The 26,326-nt window shown below is 42.3% G+C and overlaps 1 long non-coding RNA gene across 1 annotated transcript in view; it reads left to right on the top strand.

Annotated features, from left to right (window-relative positions):
• Positions 1-490: 490 nt before the first annotated feature.
• Positions 491-26,326, top strand: part of LOC149454413 (uncharacterized) — a 108,532-nt gene continuing 82,696 nt past the window's right edge. Inside the window, exons 1-2 of the long non-coding RNA XR_016314213.1 lie at positions 491-675; positions 10,338-10,457. This is a non-coding gene — a long non-coding RNA (uncharacterized LOC149454413). The remainder of the gene's footprint in view (positions 676-10,337; positions 10,458-26,326) is intronic.

Raw genomic sequence — 26,326 nt, 5'->3', positions numbered from 1 at the left:
GCTCTTCTTTTGTTTATAGCGCAAAAAAAAACACCCAGCAGCAAGTAAATGCCACCAAAAGAAAGCTCTATTTGTGAGAAAAAAAATGATAAAAATGTCATATGAGTACAGTGTTGCATGACCGCGCAATTGTCATTCAAAATGCGACAGCGCTGAAAGCTGAAAATTGGCCAGGGCAGGAAGGGGGTATAAGTGCCTGGTAGGCAAGTGGTTAAAGAATTTAGGATGGCCCCAGGGCTCTTCCATAACATGTCCCAGAAAGCTATAAGAAACTGTCAGGTGGTTTCACCTTTTTGCGTCAAAGCTTGAAAGATCTGTTTTGGGTCTGACCAAAATAAAAAAAAAACAGCTGTTTACTCCTTTTTGATCTGAGCACTGCATTTGTTGGAGGTATCAATGCTCTCATAATGGGCCAAATGTCAAATATGAAATATCATTTTGTTTAATACTATGTTGCTGTTTATTTTTATGAATTTAATCCATAGGTAGCAAAGAAGACCGAAGAGAAGCATCCAAATTAGTGTGTTTTTGCGGGCAGCGTTCAACCCAAAAGGACCCTGTAGAAAAAGCCATAGGAAACAACGGGCAGCGATTGGTATAGAAACTGCTGTACCACAACACCCTGCAAACACATAATCTAAAACCGAGAGGAAGGCTGCAGCACTAACAAGCTTTGTAAGTATATGTATATTCAATCACCAAAATTTCATATAAGCTTTAAATTTAAACTCCAGAAGGATGTGGAAAAACAAAAATAAAAGTCTATTTGGAAAAAAAAATAACATTTATCTTTAAATGCAGCTGTTGAAAGTACCTCTATATGACTAGTTATAATCCTATGTATCACAGCACTGGGAGATTGAAGGGAAGCATGAGAGCCAATCAGATGTGCTGCATGCACATGTGCCAGACAAAGTCTGGAGGAGAGAACAGAGTGATGAGTCATCTGTCTTCTGCAGCTTTCTCTCTTTGCATTTAAAGGTTCTACTCTTCCTTTGACCATGCCTGTGTAGGAGAAACGCGTTGGGACGGGCCAGATATGTGACATCATTATGCATGCCGGCATCGATCCATGCTGGATTTGGGGTACATGTTCTTGTGGCTTCTCTAAGTGTATTTTTAATAAATTGTCTGTTTTGGTTTTAAAATACTGCAGTATGGGATTCGTTCTTGTTGTCTTTACATTTCCATTGTGAGTGACATTATAGGAATGCTCTGTAGGTGTGGAGATCATGGCCGGAGCCACAGGGCAATTGAGTGTATTGGTGATCTCTCTGTGGGATCCTGTTATTTGGTAAGGAGTGTGGCATAGTGGCAGGCGCTGTTTTGGAGCACTTTTGTTTGCTGTGTCAACACCAATTCTTCACTGAATATTATATGTGCAGCTGTTGTGGACGTTGTATTCACTTTATGTATTCACATATATGAAATATGCACACTTAAACATTTTATTTATTTATTCTAAATTAATTGATTGTATTTTTTTGGGCTAATTTGCAAATTTTTTGACACATTTCTGACTTAACACAAAGGGGCAGCGTACCGCTCTTTGTGTACATATATTTAAAGGCTAAGCGGGATGTATTGCTTATCTGCAGTATAAATAAAAAACACCTGAAAGAAATGTATCTATATCCAGTGCTTTTTTTTTTTTTGCAGGAACGTGGGGGAATGCAGTTCTGGCATCTCCAACACTTAGTGTATGTATTGGCAAGGGGTGCTTGAGTGTTCTGGAGGGTCTATTGTTGCTGACTGCTGGAGGGTCTATTGTCGCTGGCTGCTGGGGAATCTATTGTTGCTGGTGGGGGTTCTATTGTTGTTTGGATGTCTATCGTTGCTGGGGAAGTCTATTTTTGCTGATGGGGGGGGTCAATTTTTCCTGAGAGGGATCTATTGTTGAAGGAGAAGTCTATTGTTGCTGGCTGCTGAAGTATTATTATTATACAGGATTTATATAGCGCCAACAGTTTGCTCAGCGCTTTACAATATAATGGGAAACAATACAGTTCAATACATGAGGGATAAGAGGGCCCTGCTTCTTGGAGCTTACAATCTAGGAGGGATCAATTTTTACTGACAGGGGTCTATCGTCGTTGGGGTGAATCTATTGTTGCTGAGGGTTATTTTGTTGTGGGGGGTATATTGTTGCTAGGGAGGATCTATTGTTGCTGGATGGGTCTATTGTTGCTTGGGGGGTCTATTATTGCTGGCTGCAGGGGATAAATGTTACTGCTTTTCTTGGTATCATTAACAAATTTCATACAAATTACTTAGCACCACAAAACGATACTTGGTTCGTTTTTCTCGAACTGGGGCTGTACTGGGAGGTGGGTAGGGAGTAGAACCAAGGGAGCATTTTCAGAGGTGGGTAGGAGATGGGGACAAGGGATGACTCAGAAAGGGGAAGTACTTTCAGCTATTCTCTGCGAAAAAAAAAATCTCTCATCTATATATATCTGTTTATCTTTATTAAAGGTACCAAACATATTCATTTCATAAAATCAATTTGTATTCAAGATTCACAAACCCAGACATTTATAAAAAATTAAAAAAAGGGGGGGGTCAATAAACGTTTAGCATAGACACAACAATGAAGGAAATGTATGCAGTCTGCCATTCCTAATCTCTTCCCTACCTCATCCCACACAAATCTATCTCTCGACCCCTCACCTCACCCCCTCAGTCTCCGCCCGAATCACTAGCCTGCTGGACGACATATCAGATTGGATGTCGCTCCAATTCCTTAAACTGAACCTCTCCAAAACCGAGCTCCTAGTTTTCCCTCCAGCCCGCGCACCCCCCCCCCCACTGGCTTCTCCATCACGTCCAACAATGCCACCATCAGGCCCACCCCGCAAGCCAGAGTACTTGGTGTCATTCTTGGCTCCAATCTATCCTTCCAGCCCCAAGTCCAATCGCTAACAAACTCATGCAGACTCCACCTCCGCAACATCGCCAAAATACGCCCATTCCTAACCCCAGAAACCACTAAACAACTCATCCACTCCCTCATCATATCACGACTCGATTACTGCAACTCCCTCCTTACTGGCCTCCCTCACCGCATACTATCCCCGCTTCAATCGATCCTGAATACGGCAGCCAGATTCATCCACCTTACCAACCGCTCCATTTCTGCCACCCCCCTCTGCCAATCCCTCCACTGGCTTCCGATGCCCAACGGATCAAATTCAAAACGCTTACACTGACGTACAAAGCTGTCCATAATACTGCCCCAAACTACATCACCGACCTAATATCCAAATACCACCCAAAACGCACTCTCCGCTCCTCACAAGACCTCCTTCTCTCTAGTTCCCTGGTCTCCTCCTCCCATGCCCGCCTCCAGGACTTTTCCAGGGCATCGCCCATCCTCTGGAACTTCCTACCTCAATCCATCAGACTATGATCTACTCTCCTCTCCTTTAGGCGCACCCTGAAAACCCACCTCTTCAGGGAAGCCTACCCCACCCCCTGCTAATTGCCGATCTCCTCCACTCTTCCTACCACTCCATCCCCCACAGCTTTTCCTCCTGTACCACTATCCCCTCCCTCCTAGATTGTAAGCTCTAAGGAGCAGGGCCCTCGAACCCCTCGTGTATCGCATTGTATTGTTATTGTACTATCTCATGTATTGTCTTCCATTGCAATGTATAACGCTGAGTGAACTATTGGCGCTTTATAAATACTGTATAATAATAATAATAATAATCCCCTTTACATGCTATATGCATGCAGCGTCGAGCGAGCTTCTGGATTGTGTTGGGTCTCTGGGCCCTGCAACTGTGATTACCCATCCTTACCATGACCCAAGAACAATGACACACCTGGTAACACTTTTAAACTGGCTTTATTTAAGTCAAAGTCCTGCAAGGGAGGAAAGGATAGTTAGACAAGAGTTTTCCAACGTCACGGCCTTGCAGATACCTTGTTACACAACTCGAGTGCCGATGATCATTCCCCATAGCCGCCTGTGATAAAACCAGTATGGGAATGACTCTGACCTACAAAACATAAAGACACTTCTCAACACTGTATAGCAGCACAAATAATTTTGGCTATAATGGTACAGCCTACCTGCTGCAAAGATTCCCCACCTAGACACTAACCAATGGGATAAAGTACAGAGACTAACAAATTTGTGGCCCTTGGGTTTTTTAAGAGAGTGCTAAATCCCCAGATGGGAGAGTACTTGTAGCCCTAAGGTACTGGAAGGCAACACAGTGCGCTTTAATTAGAACTCTATAGTAAATAAGGACAGTGGAATTGGTAGCAAAATCACACCACCCATAAAGTTACTGATGTATCCAATTTTAGGTGCTCTCACCACCCATGAAGTTCCTGATGTATCCAATTTTAGGTGCTCTCACCACCTATGATCTAAACAAAAAATATCATAAATTTTGCAAATAATATATATTTATTTTACTTTCTTCTATAAAACATATTCAATAAAAAAAATCAAATTCCTACATAAATTGAGGCCATATATTGTGCTACTCTATTTTTGGTTAAAAAAAATCCCAATAAGTGCATATTAATTGGTTTGTGTGAAAGTTATAATGTCTACAAACTATGGGATATGGAATTGTTTTTTTTAATACTAGTAGTGATGGCGATCAGCAACTTATAGTGGGATTCTGAGTGCAGTGGGCAATCTGACACTAAATGACACTTTTTGGGCACTGACTTACTGGTTAATTGAAAAGCAAAGCATCACCCTGGAAATGTCAATCAGTAAGTCTATGAATAAGTCCAGTCAGAGTGAAACGCGTCAGTGAGGTGTGGCCTAGGGCATGGACAGGGGCAGACTGACAACTCATGGGGCCCCCGGGCAATAGGGGATCATGGGGCCCCTGTGTCCTTGCCCAAACTCAAAAAAGCCTATGAAAAAGGTACCAGGGGCATCTTATGGGGCCCCCTACTGACCCCAGGCCCTCGGGCAGTGCCCGAGTTTCCAAATGGTCAGTCTGCCCCTGGGCCACTGTACTAATGACACTGGCTGGGAAGAAGTTAACATCTAAGGACAATTAATGGGTTAACTGTGTGCCTAACAAGTGGTAATGTGTGCACTGTGTGCTGATTTTCATTAAACATTGATTTGTTTCTTTCCTCTGCCTAGCAGTAAAAAGAAACAAAGTGATCGGTCCCTCTGCAAAGAGCCCTGTGCTGTTTACCAACATAGCTGTAGGCTGTGATTTGACACAGGCAATCAGCATGTCCAGGCCATGAATAATTGGTTGGGATCTGTTGACGAACTCCTGCTGTGTCACATTAAGGGGGCGAGGGTGCGCAGACATGCCCCAAACCCGGAAACAGGCAGTGATGTACATTGCTGTGCTTGTAGCTGCGCCCAACCGCAGAAAATGTACTGTGACAGATTGGCAAGTGGATATTCAAATATCCAGCATGTGGTGAAATGGGAATTAACTTCTCTGTATGTCTATTTTTCAGGAGAGAATGGCAGTGTTTCTATAAAGAACATATAACAGTGAGAATAACATCATACATGCTATTTAAACATGCACCAAGACGGCAGGATCTTTCTGCTTTCTTTGATGAAACTTTGCATTTGCTGGTGTCACGTATCCCGGAGGTTGGCCTGTTGAGTATTTTGAATGATTTTATCCTTCACACTCAGTCTAATATATTGCTACATCTGCTCCTGTTGTATGCTAGAAAACTTATTATGTTAAACTGGAAAAGTGATACTCCGCCTTCTATACACCGATTTTATTGAATGGTTATTCTAGTGATACCTCAATATAAGCTGATCTAAAAGGGACGAATCACAAAAATCTGGCAACCTTGGCTGGATGTGGTGGACTCTTTCTGGGGGGATACTCTTTTATCACAACCACTGTTGCAGGGTTTTATGGTTTTAGTGGTGGAATTTAGGTGCTAGTGATCTCTTCTGGTGCGTATGAGGAGTTGATGGTGTGGGTGTTTTGGGCTATTTGTGTCTGTTGTGTGTGTTTGATTGCTTTGGATTGTTGATCTGTACTGCTTTTTTGTTTTGCAATTTGTATTGTTTTCTGTAAAGGGCTCATGGCCTGGCAATAATGTGTTAATTGTTTCTGATCTCTTTCTGTGTACCCTTGTTTTTAGGTTTTAGTTTTGGGTTCTTGTTATCATTTATCTCTTCTTTCTGTTATTGTTTGTGTTTTAAAAATGCTAAATAAATAAACACCTTTTAAAAAGAAAAAAATGCACCAAGACTTACTTATTGTTGTAAATACATCCAAATTGTGTTCATTGTGTAAATATATAGTATACCATGTTACAGAAGACCTCAACAATCAAGGACAGTATAATTTTGTACTTGTGCCTATCATGGAAAAATAAACTCTTCACTGGGAATGTGTAGTCGTTATCCCAGCATAGTAATACATTGTATTCTCTCATTTTTAATGGGAATTTATTATCTATATTAGACCCAAGGGTCTACAATTATTATTCTTGTTACCATATATATGAGGATGCCAGAACTTATATTTTGTTACTATGTAACTTATATTTTGAGGAGTGATTTTTTTCTGCTTACCTATTACAGGAGGACTACTCTGCTGAAAAGAAGGGTGGTGTGCCCTATGCAGAGAACCTCTGAAAATGTGAGTGTGGTACCAGGGTCGGACTGACCATTTGGAAACTTGGGCACTGCCCGAGGGCCTGGGTCAGTAGGGGGCCCCATGAGATGCCCCTGGTACCTTTTTCATAGGCTTTTTTGAGTTTGGGCAAGGGCACAGGGGCCCCATGATCCCCTATTGCCCGGGGGCCCCATGAGTCGTCAGCCTGCCTCTGTGTAGTACTACCCCCTTAATAATCGCTGAGTTATTTTTGGGCTCCTTATCATTCTGGATCCCTATCTGAAAGCCCAACCCCTGCTTGTCAGCAGTAGTTGGGCTTTCAGATAGGGGTCCAGAATTTTTTTTTTCTATTTTCTGATGGTAATTTAAACTGGTTAAAAGAGTACTATGGTATCCCACAGTACTCTTTTAATCAGTGTAAATTACCACCAGAAAACAGACACACGCAAATTTTGAGTAAACTGATTTGATGTTTATTTCAAACTGCAATGTAAGGTTTGTTGAACAGCAGAAAGTAGTATAGGTGAGTGTAATATCAATTATCACTCTTAGCAACTTTAAGCAAAGAAACAACACATATAGCAGACTCTCAATCAGTGTTAGCAGGCCTGCTTTTCAGAAGTTAAACCAATACCTCCAATCTGAGATGTTTCTAGTCCCCAATGAGCAAAGAAAACTACCAAGGGTTTAACTAGCTCACGTTGGGCCCTCAGAATCTGATGGCAAGTTTTAAATCTGAGATAGAAAAGAGAGCTTTGGCCATGGTAGTAAATGTCCTTTTAAGTGCAGTGAGGAATCTTCTGCATGCTCGTTGGGGCCCAGTTTGTGCCCAAGTAGGAAGATATAAAGGTGACAGTCCCTCAAGGGAATGCAAGGAAAGGAAGAAAGAAAGCCAAGCAATATCCCTTTAGGTGGCACTTGACTTGGGCAGAAACATGTCAGAAGTTAGCAGAAGCACTTGTTGGCAAAAGGGCAACTTCATTCTGGGCTGCAGTAACCAATGGTGATGGTGGTAGAGGTTCCTTTAAGAGGGTAGGCCAATGGTTAAGGGAGCACTGATGGCGGTTTTACACTATGTGGACCATTTCTTTGTTGCATGTACTTTGCTGTGAGTTCCGACTTCATTGGAGAGTCTGGAACCAATATTTAGGAGGCGGTTCAGACCATTCTGTATCACCCTTTCGGGCTGTCTTTGGAGGACATTTTACACATGATGTTACCAATATCTTATTAAGGAGCGCTGTTTGACCACTCTTAATAGGGGGTCACAATCCTTCCGGTAAGCCTTGCATGCGAGTGAATGGTGTCACGCTGGTTACTTTGGAAGTTTCTTGATTTAATCACGGCATTTGGGACTGATTTGATCTGATCTTCATTACAGGCTCTATATATTACCGTTCAAACATTAAAGCGGAGTTCCAGCTGAAAAAAAAGAAAACGTCAGCTGCTACAAAAACTGCAGCTGCTGACTTTTAAAATACAGTCACTTACCTGTCCCTCGGTCCAGCGGTGTCCTCACCATGGCTGGTTTCACCACGTGACAGGTCCCAGAAGACTATGGGGAGGGAGGGGGGGGGGACAACTTCCGCTTCAGATCGCCTTAGACGAGCGCAGCGGAAGTGGGAGCGGGTACCTGTCAAAATCGGGTACCCGCTCCCCAAAGGTGCCAATACTTAATGGGGAGTGGGGGACAAAGACTTAAAATGGAACTTCCCCTTTTGGGTGGAACTCAGCTTTAAGTAATCATCTTTTTTCACTTATTGTATAATTTTCACGAGTGGGATTTCACTGTTTATTATCAGTTTGTTTGTTTTTTAACACTGCATTGCTTGTTTACACATTGTTTGGAATATCTGGCACAGGGTATAGTGTCCAGCTGCTTTTTGTTTTAGTATTAATATTCTTTTCTTTCTGAGCACAGATTTTTTGGGGTTATATTGGTGAGTCTACATATCCCTCACTAGAAGATACTGGTGGATATTGGCAGGAGGCAACCAATGATCCTGTGGATAACTGAGTACAAGACACTAGTGCTGCAAGTGTGACAATGGGTTGCTTTTAGACTCTGGGAGGAATACAGGTCATAATGAGCCTAGAGATCCTGTGGGACATTATTTTGTGCAAGTGCAGACAGAAATTTTGTAGTACAGCCGGGAGTTATGTAAGTGCAGCCATAAGTTTGTGCAGGTACAGCAAGAAGTTAAGCAGTCCTCAAATTGTACAGTTTTCAGATTCTGGGGTATCCTAGGATCCCAATCCAAATTCATTGTTCCCCAATAAGAACACAAAAAGAAACCCCTAGACCGATCTTTTGAGCCAGAGGAAGAATGCCAAAAATGCCGTGTGCCTGGCTGTGGGGGCTCTAAGGGAAAAATAGGACTTAAATCATCAGCTGCTCTTTAGGGGGTGTGCTACACCTTTATATGCAGCACAGTGGCTAAATGGTTAGCACTTCTGCCTGGCATAAGTAGGGTCATCAGTTTGAATCCCAACTACGTCACCACCTGCCTGAAGTTTGCATGTTCTCCCTGTGCTTGCGTGGGTTTCCTCCAGGTACTCCAGTTTCCTCCCACACTCCAAAGACATACTGGTAGGTTAATTGGCTCCTGTCTAAAGTGGCCCTAGTATATCTATGTAAATGTGAGTTGGGGACCTTAGATTGTGTTGTGCTGAAAGTGCTGTGTAAATTTATGAGTACCTGTAATAATATTTAATAACACTTGTCATCCAGCCAGTAAAGCAGGCCATACATGGGTCGAATTCCAAATGATTTTTCGATCAAAAATCGAAAACATCATTCGTTCTGTAATTCGATGGTGCCACCAATGATTTCGAAAATCGGTAATTTTTCACATATTTTTCAGCATGTCTGATAAATGAAATGAGGAGGAACCATGAAAATTGCCATTGCCCCACTAACAGAGCAAAAATTGGCTGATTATTCTTAGGTCCGATTTTTAAATGAAAAATCGTTTGGAAATCGAACCATGTATGGCCGGCCTTAGTCTGTTGTTTTTCCAGACAGCGAGTTGTTTTCCAGATGTATCAGGTTACAGAGCTAAGACAAACCATTTACCACTGACAGGGGAGCTTACAATGATCAGCTTTTATTTATTCATGTAAACCTGCAGCCTCCCTAGCGGTCTGATTATGTCCATATTTCTGTGCTCAAAGCGGTACATGTTTTTGCATGGAAATATGTTGTTTCTTTATTGTAGGCCTGTAATTTTTAGGAATAACTCACTGAAATCTGTCCGAACAAGAGTCTAGTAAACATTTCGGGTATGTTAAAATTTGAAACATGAAATCATAAATTATAATTTAATAAATAATCATAAAAAATAATAATATAATAAATTTAATTCAATAATATAATCAAACCAAAAACACTGAAATTTGAAATATAGCGCCAAGTGGGCACATCACTGAGCAAAGTCGCAAAATCGTTTTCAGTGTCTGATGACGAATTTCCCCAAGAATCATTATCACTCAATTCTGCAAGTGGTTCTGATTTACTATCGCTGTTCTCTGGCTGGTCTAAAAACGCTTTTGACCTAAAGGGACGCTTTTTGGACGCCATGGACTTTTCTCAGTTTCCAGACAGAAAGAACAGTAAAAATGCAGGCAGGGCGCAGGACAAAGCACTAGGGACAAATATATGTGAAATGGTTTGATACAGCAATGTTTTACTATGTGATTTTAGTGTATTTAGTGCATGTCACTTTTTCACATTTTTTAATTTCCCGCCAGTTCCGTCCCCCGTACGTCCCAACATCGCACAGAACAGAACCCAGAAGACAGATGCCAGCATCGGCTGGAGGACATTGCCGGGGACACTGCAGGAGGGACATCGCAGAAGTGCAGGACAAGGTAAGAGAAGAACAGATTCCGGAGCAATGCTGCAAGATATCACTCGAGGTTACTGCTTGTGGTGCTGAAACATTACCCCGAGCTACACTCAGGAATACCTCCAGGGAGTTTAAACCCAAATTGAAAAAAAAACTTGTTTGCTGCAACTGATTAAAAAGTGTGATCTAGTGTTTGGCTTCAATTTGTTAGTGTATTTAAATCTGCTAGTCCATCTAACACTCTACCCGGAGAGTGACAATCCTGCTATCCAACGGTGCCCCCTGTGCTCATTCACCCAGAGTGGGGGCACTATAATACAGGAGGTGTGTTACTGGCTAGATCACAAGGGAAAAACGGGGGGAACCTAAAAAAGAAGAAATCTAATGCAGCGACCACATCTAAGGATTGGTAAGATGCCATATATTACATTGTTTGTTTAATAACATTTTAAGAGCTGTTGAAATCTAAAACAAGCTTTTGTGAATGTGATGAAAAACTGTGTTTTTTTTCCTTGGGAATTGCTGACGGGTTGCTGTTAGTGACAGCCATGTAAAGAGACCTTTAAGAAACAAATAAATTGGTTCAGGCTGTTATGCTGTAAGATATATTCTGGCTTGTATGAGACTTCTGATCTTCTGTGTTACATAACCTGGTGACATTGTTTCTGAAAAGGCTACGTGAGGCTGCACTTGGGGTCTGCCGCTCAGTAGGGATCAGACCCTCTGTCTCCAAGATGACTGTTAGAGCGCATTCTGGGTAATACGCAGAAGTGAAGCCTGGAGACTTGCAATGAATGAGGCAGTACGAGCCGAAGGAGCTCCCACCCCAAAATAAATATTACGCTTATGCAGGACAAAGTAGCTATTGTAGAAGGGGGAGTGGTCAGCGACAACTGTGAATGATCAAGACTAAACTCTATTTTCATCATTCACCACCCACTGCATTAACCCTCAATTAGCCAGCGTGCAGAGTGGAGGAACAATGTTTACTGCCAGGAAATGTCTACGGCGGTTAAAGTATGACTCCACTTCTGAGAACAAAAAACTAAACCTCAAAACTTAACTGAGATACAAGAGAAGATATCAATCAGAGGACACCCAAACAGGCACAGCGTGGATGTGATGGTGAGAAGATTTTATCATCATTTAGGAGGGATGACAATCAAGGTCAGAGGAGACTTCACAGAAGAAATATAAAAATTTACAAAAAGCCTCAGCCTTTTTAACTAATTACCTGCCAGAGGATCTACCCCCCTTCCTGACCAGGACATTTTTTGCGATACGGCTCTGCGTTACTTTAACTGACGATTGCACGGTCATGCAATGCTGCACCCAAATGAAATTTATGTCCTTTTTTCCCCCACAAATAGACCTTTCTTTTGGTGGTATTTGATCACCTATGCATTTATTTTTTGTGCTATAAACAAAAAAAGACAGTCAATTTTGGAAAAAAAAACTATGTTTTTGACTTTTTCCTATAAAACATATCCAATAAAAAAAAATTAAAAATTTAATTTATTCATAAATGTAGGCCATGTCTTTGCTAAAAAAAATCCCAATAAGTGTAAATTAATTGGTTTATGTGAAAGTTTAATGGTGGTATACAGTATATACTGGAATTTTTTTTTATACTAGTAATGGCGGCGATCAGCAACTTATAGCAGGACTGCGACGACATTCTGACACTGGGGAGAACTGACTAACTGTCACTGACATCCCCAGTGACACTAATACAGTGATCAGTGCTAAAAAGTGTAAGCACGCTGCTTTGTATTGCTCTACATTCTGCTATTCTGCAATACGTGTAAATGAACTGCTTGCCCATCGCCCTATAGCAGAAATACTGCTACAGGGTGGTGCAGCTGCACAAAATCCCATATATATACCACTGATGGGGGAGAGCTCTGTATGTAAACAATACAGATCTCTCCCCTCTCAGCTCCAGCACACTGCTTTGTATGGCTCTGCATAAATTTAGGCCAAATGTATTTTGCTCCATGTCTTTGCTAAAAAAAAATCACAATACATGTAAAATAATTGGTTTACGTGAAAGTTATAGTGTCTACAAATGGCGGCATATATACTGTATTTTTTTTTTATACTAGTAATGGCGGCAATCTGCGGGACTGTGGCGGGCATTCTGACACTGGGGGGAACTGACTTGGTGTCACTGACATCCCCAGTGACACCAATACAGTGATCAGTGCTAATAAAAAGCACTGACACTGTACTAAAGACACTGGGCAGGTTAATCACTTGCCTATCAAGCAATTATACCCCCTTCCTTCCCAGGTCAATTTTCAGCTTTCAGCGCTATCGCAATTTGAATGTCAATTGCGCGGTCATGCAACATTGTACCCATATTACATTTTTTACACTTTTTTTCACACAAATAGAGCTTTCTTTTGGTGGTATATATTTGCCACTGGGTGTTTTATTTTTTGCGCTATAAACAAAAAAAGAGCAAAAAGTTTGAAAAGAAAAAAAAAAGGTTTTCTTTGTTTCTATTATGAAATTTTGCAAACAGGTAATTTTTCTTCATCACTGATGTGCGTTGATGAGGCTGCACTGATAGACAGCACTGATGGGCACTGATAGGCAGCACTGGTGGGCACTGATGAGGTGGCACGGATAGGCAACACTGATGGGCACTAATAGGAGGCACTGATAGGTGGCATTGATAGGTAGCACTAATGATGCTGCACTGATAGGCAGCACTGATGATGCTGCACTGATGGGTGGCACTGCTGGGCTGCACTGATAGGTGGCACTGCTCAGTGCCGATCCCTTCGCTGACAATTGCCGGTTCTCGGCAGTAGTTTCCTCACGCTGTGACAGCATGAGGAAAGTGCAGCCGATAACCGGTAACTGTATTTACCCGGTGATCTGCTGTGTTATTGGACACAGCTGATCACGTGGTAAAAGGCCGCCATTATTAGCCGTTTACTATATCACGTTATCAGCTGTGTCCGTAGGACACAGCAATCACTGGCGGCGCAGGGTGCGCACCGCTGGGGGCACGCAGGGGGGCGTGTTCTGGTATGACCTCCATGGACGTCGTCCCAGGATTACACAACCACACTGTAGCTGTCCTTCGGCTATAGCGCGGTTGGGAACTGATTAATAGCAAAAAGTCAAAAATATTGTTTTTGTTTTTTTTCAAAATTGTCGGTCTTTTTTTGTTTACGGCACAAAAAATTAAAAACGCAGTGGCACGGTATTTGAATACCACCGAAAGAAAGCTCCATTTGTGGAAAAAAAAGGACATAAATTTCATTTGGGTGCAGTGTTGCATGACCACTCAATTGTCAGTTAAAGTAACGTAGCGCCATATTGCAAAAAATGTCCTGGCCAGGAAGGGGGGTAAATGCTCTGGAGGGCAAGTGGTTAATTGGTTTATGTGAAAGTTATAGCATCTACAAATGGCGGTATATATACTGGAATTTTTATTTATTAATTTTTTTATACTAGTAATGGTGGCGATCAGCTACTTATAGCAGGACTGCGGGACTGCGCCCGGCATTCTGACACTGGGGGAAACTGACTAATAGCCACTGACATCTCCAGTGAAAATGATACAGTGATCAGTGCTAATAAAAGCACTTGCACGGGGCAGGAAAGGGTTAACATCTGGGGAGATCAAAGGGTTAACTGTGTGTTGTGTTGTGCTTACACTGTGTGCTGTTTTACTAGGGATACATGCTGCTTTGCATGTTTCTGCTGTGCAGAGAGAGAGAAAGCAGCATGTCCACGCTGACAGGAGAGAGACCTGTGTTGTTTACACACAGACCTCTCCCCTCTCAGCTTTTTACAGCACTAATTAAGTACTGGCCGAGAATCGCCGGCTGGAACCCGGAGATTAACATCTGCATGCCCCCTACCTGGACTTGCAAAATCACATATATATATATATATATATATATATATATATGTGTGTGTGATTTTGTGCAGAACGGCCGCCCTGTAGCAGTATATCTGCTATAGGGGGGTAGGTAAGTGGTTAATATATGATCCATATAACGTGTAGTCACAACATTTTCCTCAATTGCGCTTGCTTCCAATTACCATCAGAGGCCTGGCGCCTGATTTCTGGTTCCTTTTTTTGTTTCTTTAACTTTTTATTTATGCAAATCAACAAGTATCATATTCTTAGGCTGTTTTCACTCTGATCCGTTTTCTTCTACTTTTTTTTTTATCAAAAACGGACGTATGACCACATATTCCTATTGAACTCCTCACACTGATCCATTGCGGATGAGGTGCATTTTTCAAAGTCCTGCTTGCTTCGTTTTTGGTGCAGTAACAATCTGAATCAAAAACGTACCTTCCAACTGAAATCAATGGAAAATGCAGCAAAATGCATCTGTCGTGCGTTTTTGTTGCAGTTTCTGAGTCACGTGAAAATCGTATTAAAAATGCTTCAAAAATGCGGTAAAAACACATATTTGTTTTTGCCGCAAAACGGCATCCAATCCTCTTGACATGTGAAATAACATTGCTTCCTATGGTGCCTCTTCACATACTGTATGTCTGGTGTACTGGCAGTGCAAATTGAAAAAGAGTCCTGTCCAATTTCTGAGCAGTGTGGTCGGGTTCGGGTGCAGATTACAAGCTCATTGGCTTCTATGGGAACTGCTTTTGAACCACACATGTCATGAGCTTGTGAACACGATTTCAGGTCAGTTTTCTTTCCTGATCCTGTTCTAAACCTGCCTGAACTGCTGAACAACTACTTTGTCAACTAGCTGTGAAAACAGAGCTTCAACTTGCACTGCACATGTGTGAATCCACACTTACATAGATAAATTGGTCAACATTAGATGTACAACCAGAGTACCACATCACATGCCACATATGAGTTTTATAATTACAGTAAATTTCATATAACACACAACAAGACCATCAAAAAAAGAAATGGGGGGAACCAAAATACACATCGGAGAATAATTAACAAAGCATAGATAAAAAACACAGCAAGAAGAAAAAGAAAAGAAAAAAAGAGAGGTTAAAAAAGAGCAAAATAAGGAAAAGGAAAAACCAAAATATATTGCACAGGAGACAATATCCCCAACCAGGTCCCTAACATACGATTGCTGGTTGTGTCTCACTTAGGCTACCTTCATACTAATCCATTTTTTCTTCTGTTTCTTTGCGTTAAAAAAAAGCAGAAGAAAAATGCATGACCCTTATGTAGAGATGTGCTGGTTGCTTTAAATTTTAAACAGCGGTTGCAAATCATTTTTTGTTTTACTTTTCCCTCTTTGTGAGTAACAGACAGGGAAAGCAGGACTGTGCTCTGATTGGTTGTAGCAGCACTGTTGCAGCTGAACTTATGATTGGCTGTGGAGGAAACGAGAGAGGAAAAAGGAAGAAGAAGCACATGTGGGGAAGGAGACATTTTTCCGCATGGAGCAAGGGCTCCTGGTGTAAAGTCACAGAGTCTCACTGTCTGTGATGCTAAAACCCATGGGCTGGGCTGGGAGTGTGTAGCAGAGGAATTGTTGCAGGAGGACAGTGCGTAAACCAAGATTTGTCCTGCCTGACACTAATGATTACAGCCACTCAAGTGCATGTGTCTCTCAGAGTTTGGGGCTGCTGTAAGAGGGAGGATTTCTACTACTGTCTAATGCTATCTAGAGGACAATCCAGAAACAGTGATTACTTTGTGATGAAAGGGGATTTTGATATTGCTGCATTTGCTGTTCATCTCTGGAGAATGGTCATGAGAAAGCCTGCTCTCTAATTCTCAGAGTGACACAGATCTCTGAAAGCCCAAGCTGCTCAGAATTAGCTATTCCTGCTGCTGATTGATGAGAGAACTCTGTCTCTGTATATTTCTGGTTTGTCTCCTCAAGACTTGTGCTGTGGCTGAAGAGTGTGTTTAGTTCCAAGTCCCCACAGAAGCTTGCTGCTCTGAATATACTGAGCAAGTGTCAGAATATCAGGATTTCACCTGTATGTTAAAGATTTTGTTGAAGTGTTGTTTTTTCCTATTGCTATGTTCACTGGAAGATTCTGCTTAAAGGAGACTGTGCTATCCTGCTACCCCTGGATTACAAATACTCTCCCATGCAGAGAGTGAGCGCTCTTCCATTGATTAAAGGGCCCCAATGTTGAAAGACTTTAAGTTTCATCCCACTGGCCAGTGGTTAGGTAGGACATTTCTGCTTTAGATAGTACTGCTATAGTAAATGTCAATAAGCTGCTAAACCTCATTAACAGTCATTGTTTCATGTGTCAATGTCACTCTCATATGTCACTCTAGTCAGTGTGATACTAGTCAGTTTTGGGAGTCTTTGGCGAGTGAAGAGCGATTTCTTACTGTGTTATGCAAAGTGGTATCTGTGTTTTATGTACATTACCTGTGTTAAATCAGCTAGTTCTTTTTCAGGGTTTGTCTTCTTCAATAAAACCCATAAAAAATATTCTCAGAGTGTTGAAGTGTTCTGGGTATAATCGGAGGTGTCACCAGATTCAGGTGGGAGCTGAACCTATACATCTAGCCAAGTTTCACCCAAGGGTGTGCTACACTTAAATCCTATGGAACCCTTCACACTGGTCAGTTGCAGGTCCATTGCAAGTCCTGCATGCTGCATTTTTGGTGCATGTTTGGTGCAGTAATAAAAAAGCACCAAAAGTGCATCCCTCCATTGAAATAAATGGAAACTGCATCTAAAACACAACACACCTATTGGAAGTGCATCAAGCTCTGGTTCACAGAATCACTTAACAAGGGAAATCACAATACATTAAATGGTGCCCTTCTCAGCACAGTGCAATTTTGGAAAAGGTTCCAGTGCGATTTCAGCCTCATAGACTTCTCATCTGACAGAAGTTACATCAGCATAGAAGAAGCATTCCTATGCGACTTTGATAGATCAGTGCTCTTTTTCTTTTTTAACCCTCATCTCTCCTATCCCTAACCCTCATCCTTGCTGCCTAAAAAACTCTCCTCCCAAGCACATCATATTCACACCTGAGCATAGCAGAAATGTACATTCCTGTTCAGGGTTTTTTTGCACATTTTTCACACATTTCTGAATGCATTGCCACTTAGGCTGAGTTTGCATCTGCATGTTTCCAAATGTGCAGCAACCCTTACAGAAAACTGATGGCGAATGTGTGCTGCACTTGCATTGCCATTTAGGCTGTATTCACACCTACGTGTTTCCCAACACGCAGCAACCCTTACAGAAAGCGCTCACTTTGGGATGCATTTTTTCAATGCATGGTAAACGTGTGTCGCATTTGCATGGCCATTTAGGCTGCATTTCCATCTGCGCATTTCCAAGCGTGTGGCAACTCTCACAGAAAACGCACTTTGCCTCCTTCATATGGGCATACTACAGTGTACACCCATGTGAGGGTCATGTTTGCCCACATGGGGAATGCAGGCAGTCTCATAAATGTAAAATGGGATGCAGTGGCTACAAGGACACAGCCGCTGCTTCCAATCTGACATCTTGGTGGGTGCGCATGCATGGCCCCGAATGCACACACCGTCTACACAGCTGTCATTTTTGGAACAGCAGCTGTGTGTATATGCATTCCGATTGACATGAATGGGACTACCTGCACGGGTAAACATGGAACACCTGTGCAAAGCCGTTGCACAGATGTATGCTGAAGTACGCCCATGTGATCGAGGTTTAATACTCACCTCCCATCTGGAGCTGTCTCTTCAGTGAGAGCTTTTTGCCAATAGATGTCCTCAGTCTTTCTGTGTGTCATTCAGCCCAGAAGACTAAGGCTACATGTACACTTATGCTCCCTTGGACGCCAAGCTCTCCTGACTGCTGAAAAACACTAATTCTGCTGAAAAACCAATACTGGGTTTATCCTTGTTTAGCAGTGTTTAGTGCTTGGGCATTTATTCATTTCATTGGGCAGAGTACTTGCCATTGAAATGAATAAATGCCCAAGCACTAAACACGGGTAGTGCTTTGGTGCACTTACACACATGTCCATACGTTTTTTTTTGGCTAAAACATTCCTCTCCTAAATGCGGTTCTTCTGTGTCCAGGAGAGGGACGGTTAACTGCCCCTAAACATAGTTACATAGTTAGTCTGGCTGAAAAAAGACAAAAGTCCATTCAGTTCAACCAAAAAAAAACAGTTATAAACTTATACCCACCATTGATCCAGAGGAAGGCAAATAAAACCCAGCAAGCATTGCTCCTGCAGGGGAAACAATTCCTTCCTGATCCCCCGAGAGGCAATTGAATATTCCCTGGATCAACTTTACCTATAAATGTTAGTATCCAGTTATATTCTGTGTATCTAAGAAAGAATCCAGACCTTTTTTAAAGCAATCCACTGAGCTGGCCAGAACCAACTCTTGAGGGAGTTTATTCCACATTTTCACAGCTCTTACTGTAAAGAAACCTTTCCATATTGGGAGATTAAATCTCTTTTCCTCCAGATGTAAAGAGTGCCCCCTTGTCCTCTGTGATGACCTCAGGGCGAATAGCTCTACACCGAGTTCACTATATGAACCACTGATGTATTTATACATGTTGATCATATCCCCACTTAATCTCCTCTTCTCAAGAGAGAATAAATTCAGTTCCTCTAATCCTTCCTCATAGCTGAGCTCCTCCATGCCTCTTATCAGTTTGGTTGCCCTTCTCTGTACTTTCTCCAGTTCCCCAATGTTATGTTTGTGAATTGGTGTCCAAAATTGAACTGCATATTCCAGATGAGGTATTACTAATTATTTGTATCGGGGGAAAATGATATCTCTCTCTCTGAAGTCTATACCTCTTTTAATACAAGAGAGGATTTTGCTCGCTTTAGAAACTGCAGCTTGGCATTGAATCCCATTATTAAGTTTGTGATCTACCAGAACCCCCAGATCCTTCTCTACCATTGATTCCCCCAGTTGTACCCCCCCCCCAATATGTATGATGCATTCATATTCTTAGCCCCCAAGTGCAGAACCTTACATCAACATTAAACCTCATTCGCCACATAGTTGCCCAATTAAACAGTGCATTGAGGTTGGCTTGTAAGTTGAAGACATCCTGTAAGGACATTATTCCACTGCACAACTTGGTGTCATCTGCAAAGACTGAAATGGGATTTTTAATCCCAGACCCTATATTGTTTATAAATATATTAAAAAGTAAGGGTCCCAACACTGAACCCTGGGGTACACCACTGACAACCCTAGACCATTCAGAGTATGAATCATTAACCACTACTCTCTGAATACCATTTAGCCAGTTTTCTAACCATTTACATACCGATTTTTTCCAAGCCTGCAGATACTGCTGCTGCTGCTGCTAAACTCTGACAAAGGCCTATGTTTACTTGGACACATAGGCTTTTGTTGAGTTGAGTTTTTGGGGGCTGTGGCAAAAAAACACCAAAAGTTCAGGTTTAGGAGCAGCAGTATACATGAGACCTAAGGATATCTTGTGACTTGTGAGTGCAGATCATCACCACTATGTCCTGCATTTACATATAGTGATTGAGAGAGTAGAGCAGATGTCATCATGCCAAAGCCACTTTCTGCACCATTGAACACCTACCACTGACAGAAGAAGATCCACAGAGGATCAGGATCCTGTGCATCATGTGACTTGCCTGAAGAAGTCTGGAGAAGGTAAGTATAAAAACAAATAAGCAGCACAAGGGGAGTGGGCACCTCTGGAGGTAGGTAGCTGGTAAGGATATGCATAAAACCTGACTCAAGAGGTACAGTAGAGGTTTACATCCAGGTAGGGCCGGGACAAGGATGGGGGGCAAAGGGGACACTTGCCTTTGGTGCAGTTTTGAGGAGCTTCAGCTCCTCCTCCTTTCAGTGACAGGCACGGTCGTCGCCACAATGCCCAGACCAAAGTTGTCTGCATCTGTACCCGCCTGCTGGGCTGCCAACCACCACAAATGCTTCTGTATTCTTTCATCTGTCTGGGTCCAGTCCTGGCATCTTCTGACAGCTTGCGTCCCCATCTGCCGACACACCCACCACCTGTAAACTTTGTGCTGCAGGTCTAATAGGTGGTGGGCGGGCCGGTGGGCGGGGATGAAATCTGTCAGAAGCGGTCAGGACTTGACTCCGGCTGATGAAAGAATACAGAAGCGTTACAGATGGTGGGCGGGCTGGGGACACAACCTTGTATACTGGGTCTAAACCCAGGCAGATCTAAGAACACTGAAATATTACACATGGAGAGCAATTTTGCTCTGTTGTTTTCATCAATGGAATGAACACTTTGGATTTGATTGCTAAATTAAGGAGTACTCAGTGGACTTTTTAATAGTTCATAAAGTGAATTGTGGATTTTGGATTAATTGTATTGGAGGCTTGCTTGTTAATAACATGTGGTTGAGCATCATTTTTACTTTCCGCTTAAAGTGTAACTTCACTCTCTCAATCAACAGTAATTATTTTTAATCCTTATGCTGTTACCATTAGGAAATTGATAGGTATATAATTTTTACTTGTTTTAAACTTCTTCTTTTTTTATATCTATATACATTTCTTTAGTTACTTCCTGGTTTCTTTCCTAGGCAAATGATATGATACATCCCAGGAGTCTTCAGGAGAGGAGGAGGGGCTTTCTCAGCTAAGCACACCCTCCTGCATGCATGCTTGAGCTAAGAGCAGATGGATTCCAGGAAGTAAATGCTACACAAACTTATCTGCCCTTACTTAAGTTGGCCACGGCCAGAAACACTAGGGGGGTGTTTTTCAAAGTGATTTCTCAACAAAATAAAACATGGAGACATGAATGGATGGGGGAGTTTGCATTGAATATTAAAATGAATTAAATAGTGTTTTGGGTTTGTAGTGCTCAGATGCAGTGAAGATCCGCTTTGATCTGCAGAGGCAGCAGCTGGGGGTGTACAGTTGCCACTGCTATGATGCTTTGAATTTGAGGCTGCAGCAGGAATTTTACCCATTGCTACTGACACTTTCAGCACACACTTCCGCCTGCCGAATGCAACCCATTCAAGTGAATGGGGCCGTGCTGCAACTTGTGCAATGCCTGCATTTGCAGCACAATAGTGCAGCATTTGGGGGGTTAAAACAGGTGGTGAGGAGGTGAGATATCACCTATTGCCTGGCAAACACCTCTGAAAAGCAATCCAAATGCAGAGGAGTAGCAGTCCTTGCCACAAGTGTAAACAAGCTCTTACTGCTGATTCAGTTGTTGTTGACAATATTTAAAACATACTGTATTACCGTTTATAAACCACTTGCCCTCTAGATTTTCCCCCCTTCCTGACCAGGCCATTTCTTGCGATACGGCGCTGCGTTACTTTAACTGACAATTGCGCAGTCATGCAATGCTGTACATGCATGAAATGTATGTCCTTTTTTTCCCACATAGCTTCTTTCGGTGGTAGTTGATCACCTCTGTGTTTTTTATTTTTTTGCGCTATAAACAAAAAAAGGACAATTTTTAAAAAATAAAAATATTTTACTTTTTGCTATAAAACATATCCAGTAAATAAAATGTAAAAATCAAAATGGTGGTACAGTACAAAGACATATAGCAGAATACATTTTGGCCTAAATTTAAGAAAATTTAGGCCAAAATGTATTCTGCTATATGTCTTTGCTAAAAAAAAATCCCAATACATGTAAATTAGTTGGTTTACCTGAAAGGTATAGCATCCACAAATGGCAGTATATATACTGGAATTTTTTCTTTTGTTATACAGTAAGTCCCCAACTTACAAAGGAGTTCTGTTCCAGGAGAACATTCGTACATCAGATTCATTTGTAAGTCTGACAAAGTGAGTCTTATACACCTTTGACACAAATATACAATGTAAAGCATAAAAAACCCAAACACACACAAAAATACTTTAAATAAACTATTTTTACTTTTACAGTTACCGTAAAGTGGTGGCACAGTACAACTGTAAATAAACTTTTTTACTTTTACAGTTACCTTAAAATGGTGGTACAGTGCAGTACAACTGTAAATAAACGATTTACTACTACTGGCATATAGTGGAAGAGAGTTACTAACTGGAGGAGGGAGGGTAGGTGGGAGATGGTGGAGCTGAAGTATCATCAGCAAGATGGAATTTGACCCACACCTGATGTTGATGGAGCTGAAGGATCATCAGCAATAGGAGATGGAGAACAAGATGGAATTTGGCCCACACCTGATGTTGACGGAGCTGAAGGATCATCAGCAATAGGAGATAGAGAACAAGATGGAATTTGACCCACACCTGATGTTGACGGAGCTGAAGGATCATCAGCAATAGGAGATGGAGGGCAAGATGGAATTTGACCCATACCTGATGTTGATGACACAGGCTTTTTGATGGATTCAATTCTGTCTACCCTCTGGAAAAAATTATGCAGTCATGTCTGAGTAGTAGCTCTTTTTTTCTCATCATAGATGACTCTGTAGCTCCGGATGGCATTCTGAACGGATGCTGCAACCTTTGTGTATCATTCTATGTTGGGGTCCTGTGCCTCAAAAACTAACAGTGCCTCTTCAAGTAAAGAAAATCACCTTGCCATTTCCTGTGTTGTGAATCTCTTTGGTTCTTCAGTTACATCTTCCTCTTGGCTCTCTTCGTCTTTTCGCTGGGCCTCTAATTCCATCAGGTCCTCATTAGTAAGCTCCGCATGTTGCACAGCAAGGAGTTCAATGAAGTTGTCCTCTTGCAGATCTAGCTTCAGCTTCGTGCTAAGGGTTGTGGAAGACCTCTTTGGACTCCTTACTCATCTTCTCAAGTCCATGAACTTCATGAACAAACTGCGGGCAAAGGTGCTTCCAAACCCCATTCATGGTGACAATCGAAACCTCACGCCAAGCAAAGCTGATGTTTTATATGGCCTTATAGATGTTATAGTTCTTCCAAAATTGTTGCAAGGTTGTTCCTGTTTCATCAGTAGCCTTCACTGTCTGACGAAAAGTGTGACATAAATAATATTTTTTGAAAGTCGCAATAAGGCCTTGGTCCATAGGTTGGATGAGCACTGTAGTATTTGGTGGCAGATGCACTACTTTTACATTGGGATGAACATCATCCATGAATTGGGGGTGACCTGGTGCATTGTCAAGCAGCAAAAGAATGTTCAATGGGATATCTTTCTCCAAACAATATTTCTCTATCTCTGTGATAAAGTGGTGAAAAAACCTGTCCTGGAAAATGGCCTGTGTAACCTACGCTTTGGAGTTACTCTTTCACACAAAAGGTAGAGAGCCATTGGCTATGTTTTTGAGGGCTCTTAGGTTCTCTGAATGGTAAACTAGGAGAGGCTTTAGTTTCATATCACTGGAAGCATTGCCACCAAACAACAGAGTAAGTCTGTCCTTTGCTGCTTTGAAGCCTGGCGTCACCTTTTCCTCTTTGCTAATGTAACTTTGTTCTGGCATCTTCTTCCAGTACAGTCCTGTCTCATCGACATTAAAAACCTGTTAGGGTAAATAAGCACCTTCGTCAATAATTTCTCTAAGTGTTGAACATGTTTGGACAGCGATGGTATCTGCACTCGCAGCCTCAACACTTACTTTTACATTGGCAAGCCTGGCTCTAGCCTTGAATCTGTTAAACAATCCATGGCTAGCAGTAAAAGATGCACACTGTTCACCCCATTTTTTATTCAAGTCTTCAAACAGGCTTTTAGCTTTTTCTTGAATAAGCATTAAGCTGAGTGGGACTCGACGCTGATACTGATCCTGCATCCATACACTGAGAAGTTTCTCCATCTCCTCTATCACTTTACCATGCTTTTTGGATATTATTGTTGACCTCATAGACACAGCAGACTTCACATGTTCCATGATCTTGTCCTTGTTCTTTAGAATTGTGCCAATGGTTGAACAATTTATGTTATAATAACGAGCGATACCTACCATCTTTTCGCCTCGGTCCAACTTTGCACTTATTTTCACTTTTGTTTTCCATGGTTATTGCTTTGCGCTTCCTAGCAGTCCCCACTGCTTTTCCTCTTGCTTCCGGACATCCTGGGCTCTGTACAGTACACTATCACACTGTACAGTAAGCACACAACAGCATCTCTGGTGATTGACATCCCTAGCCGCCAATGGCGGCGCAGGCAGGGCGATGTGCGTGTTCCCTACCCAGAAGTGATTTTGCACAGCCCTGCTGCCCTATAGCAGTAGTTTTACTATAGGGCGGCAGGCAATCGGTTAATTATGATGGCCTTTAACATACAGTATATATACACAGTAACATCAGTATGCAATTAAATTATATCAAATAGTGAAATACAGATATGTGTAATGGAAGCTGCAGTGTGGGGTGTTGCGTCCAAGGGGCCATCATCCTTAGTGCGGGGCGCACAACTATTTCATTTTATCGGAGAGTGATTTTATAGTATGTAGGTAAAGCATGCTGTTATCACTACTAGACCTCATTCATACAGGGCGTACTGCTGTCTGAATTTGAGGCCATGTATGCACAACCATATTGAATTGGGAGCAGTGTCTGTATCCGTTTAGCCACTGTGTTCCAGCAGGCATCAATGGGACTGCCTAGGGGGTGCACACATTGTATATCCCCATACAAGTAAACACAGCCTTTGTTCAGGTGTACACTGTAATACACCCTGTGGCTTTTATATAGCAGTAAATCTTAAGAGGAAAAATTGGCAAATAGGCAAGATTTTCAATGCAGAAAAACTGCATACCTCAGTCACACCTTAATCACACCTCATTCACACTTCTATCTCACCTCAGTCACACCTCAGTCACACCTCCTTCTCACCTCATTCACACCTCTGTCTCACTTCAGTCACACCTCTGTCTCACCTCAGTCACACCTCCTTCTCACCTCATTCACACCTCTGTCTCACTTCAGTCACACCTCTGTCTCACCTCAGTCATACCTCAGTCACACCTCCATCTCACCTCATTCACATCTCCTTCTCACCTCATTCACACCTCAGTCTCACTTCAGCCACACCTCCTTCTCACCTCATTCACACCTGAGTCTCACTTCAGCCACACCTCCTTCTCACCTCATTCACACCTCATTGACATCTCAGTCTTACCTCATTCCAACTTCAGTCTCACCTCAGTCATGCTTAGTCACACCTTAGTCACACCTCAGTCACACCTCAGTCACACCTCAATCTCAACTCAGTCTCACCGCAGTCAAACCTCAGTTACACCTCAGCCTCAGTGAGGTTCTGCTAGAGAGTGGGGGGGGGGGGGGAACTGCCCTTATTCCTGTCTCCCCTTGTCTTGTGACATATCACATAACCAGAGAGGGGAAGACAGAGAAGCTGCCTCCATTCCCAATGGATTGGGGGGATTTGGGTGTTCCAATCACCTCCATGGCCACAGGTGTATAAAATCAAGCACCTAGGCATGCAGACTGCTTCTACAAACATTTGTGAAAAAATGGGTCATTCTCAGGAGCTTAGTGAACTCAAACGTGGTACCATGATAGGTTGCCACCTGTGCAATAAGTCCATCCGTGACATTTCCTTGCTACTAAATATTCCACGGTTAACTGTAAGTGGGATTACAACAAAGTGGAAGCAACTGGGAACAACAGCAACTTAGCCATGAAGTGGTAGGCCACGTAAAATGACAGAGCAGGGTCAGCACATGCTGAGGCGCACAATGCGCAGAAGTCGCTAACTGTCTGCAGAGTCAATAGCTAAAGACCTCCACACTTCGTGTGGCCTTCAGATTAGCACAATAACAGAGCATAGAGAGCTTCATGGAATGGGTTTCCATGGCCGAGCAGCTGCATCCAAGCCTTACATCATGAAGGGCCATGCAAAGCATGGGATGCCGTGGTGTAAAGCACGCCACCACTGGACTCTAGAGCAGTGGAGACGTGTTCTCTGGAGTGATGAATCCCATTTCTCAGTCTCGCAATCCGATGGACGTGTCTGGGTTTGGCGGTTGCCAGGAGAACAGTACTTGCCTGACTGCA

This window comes from Staurois parvus, unplaced genomic scaffold, assembly GCF_062004578.1.
Source record: "Staurois parvus isolate SC_StPar_1 unplaced genomic scaffold, SC_StPar_1.0 ptg000430l, whole genome shotgun sequence".
Lineage (NCBI taxonomy): Eukaryota > Metazoa > Chordata > Amphibia > Anura > Ranidae > Staurois > Staurois parvus.
The sequence above is the reverse complement of the archived record's forward strand: the minus strand, read 5'-3'. Positions and strand labels throughout refer to the sequence as shown.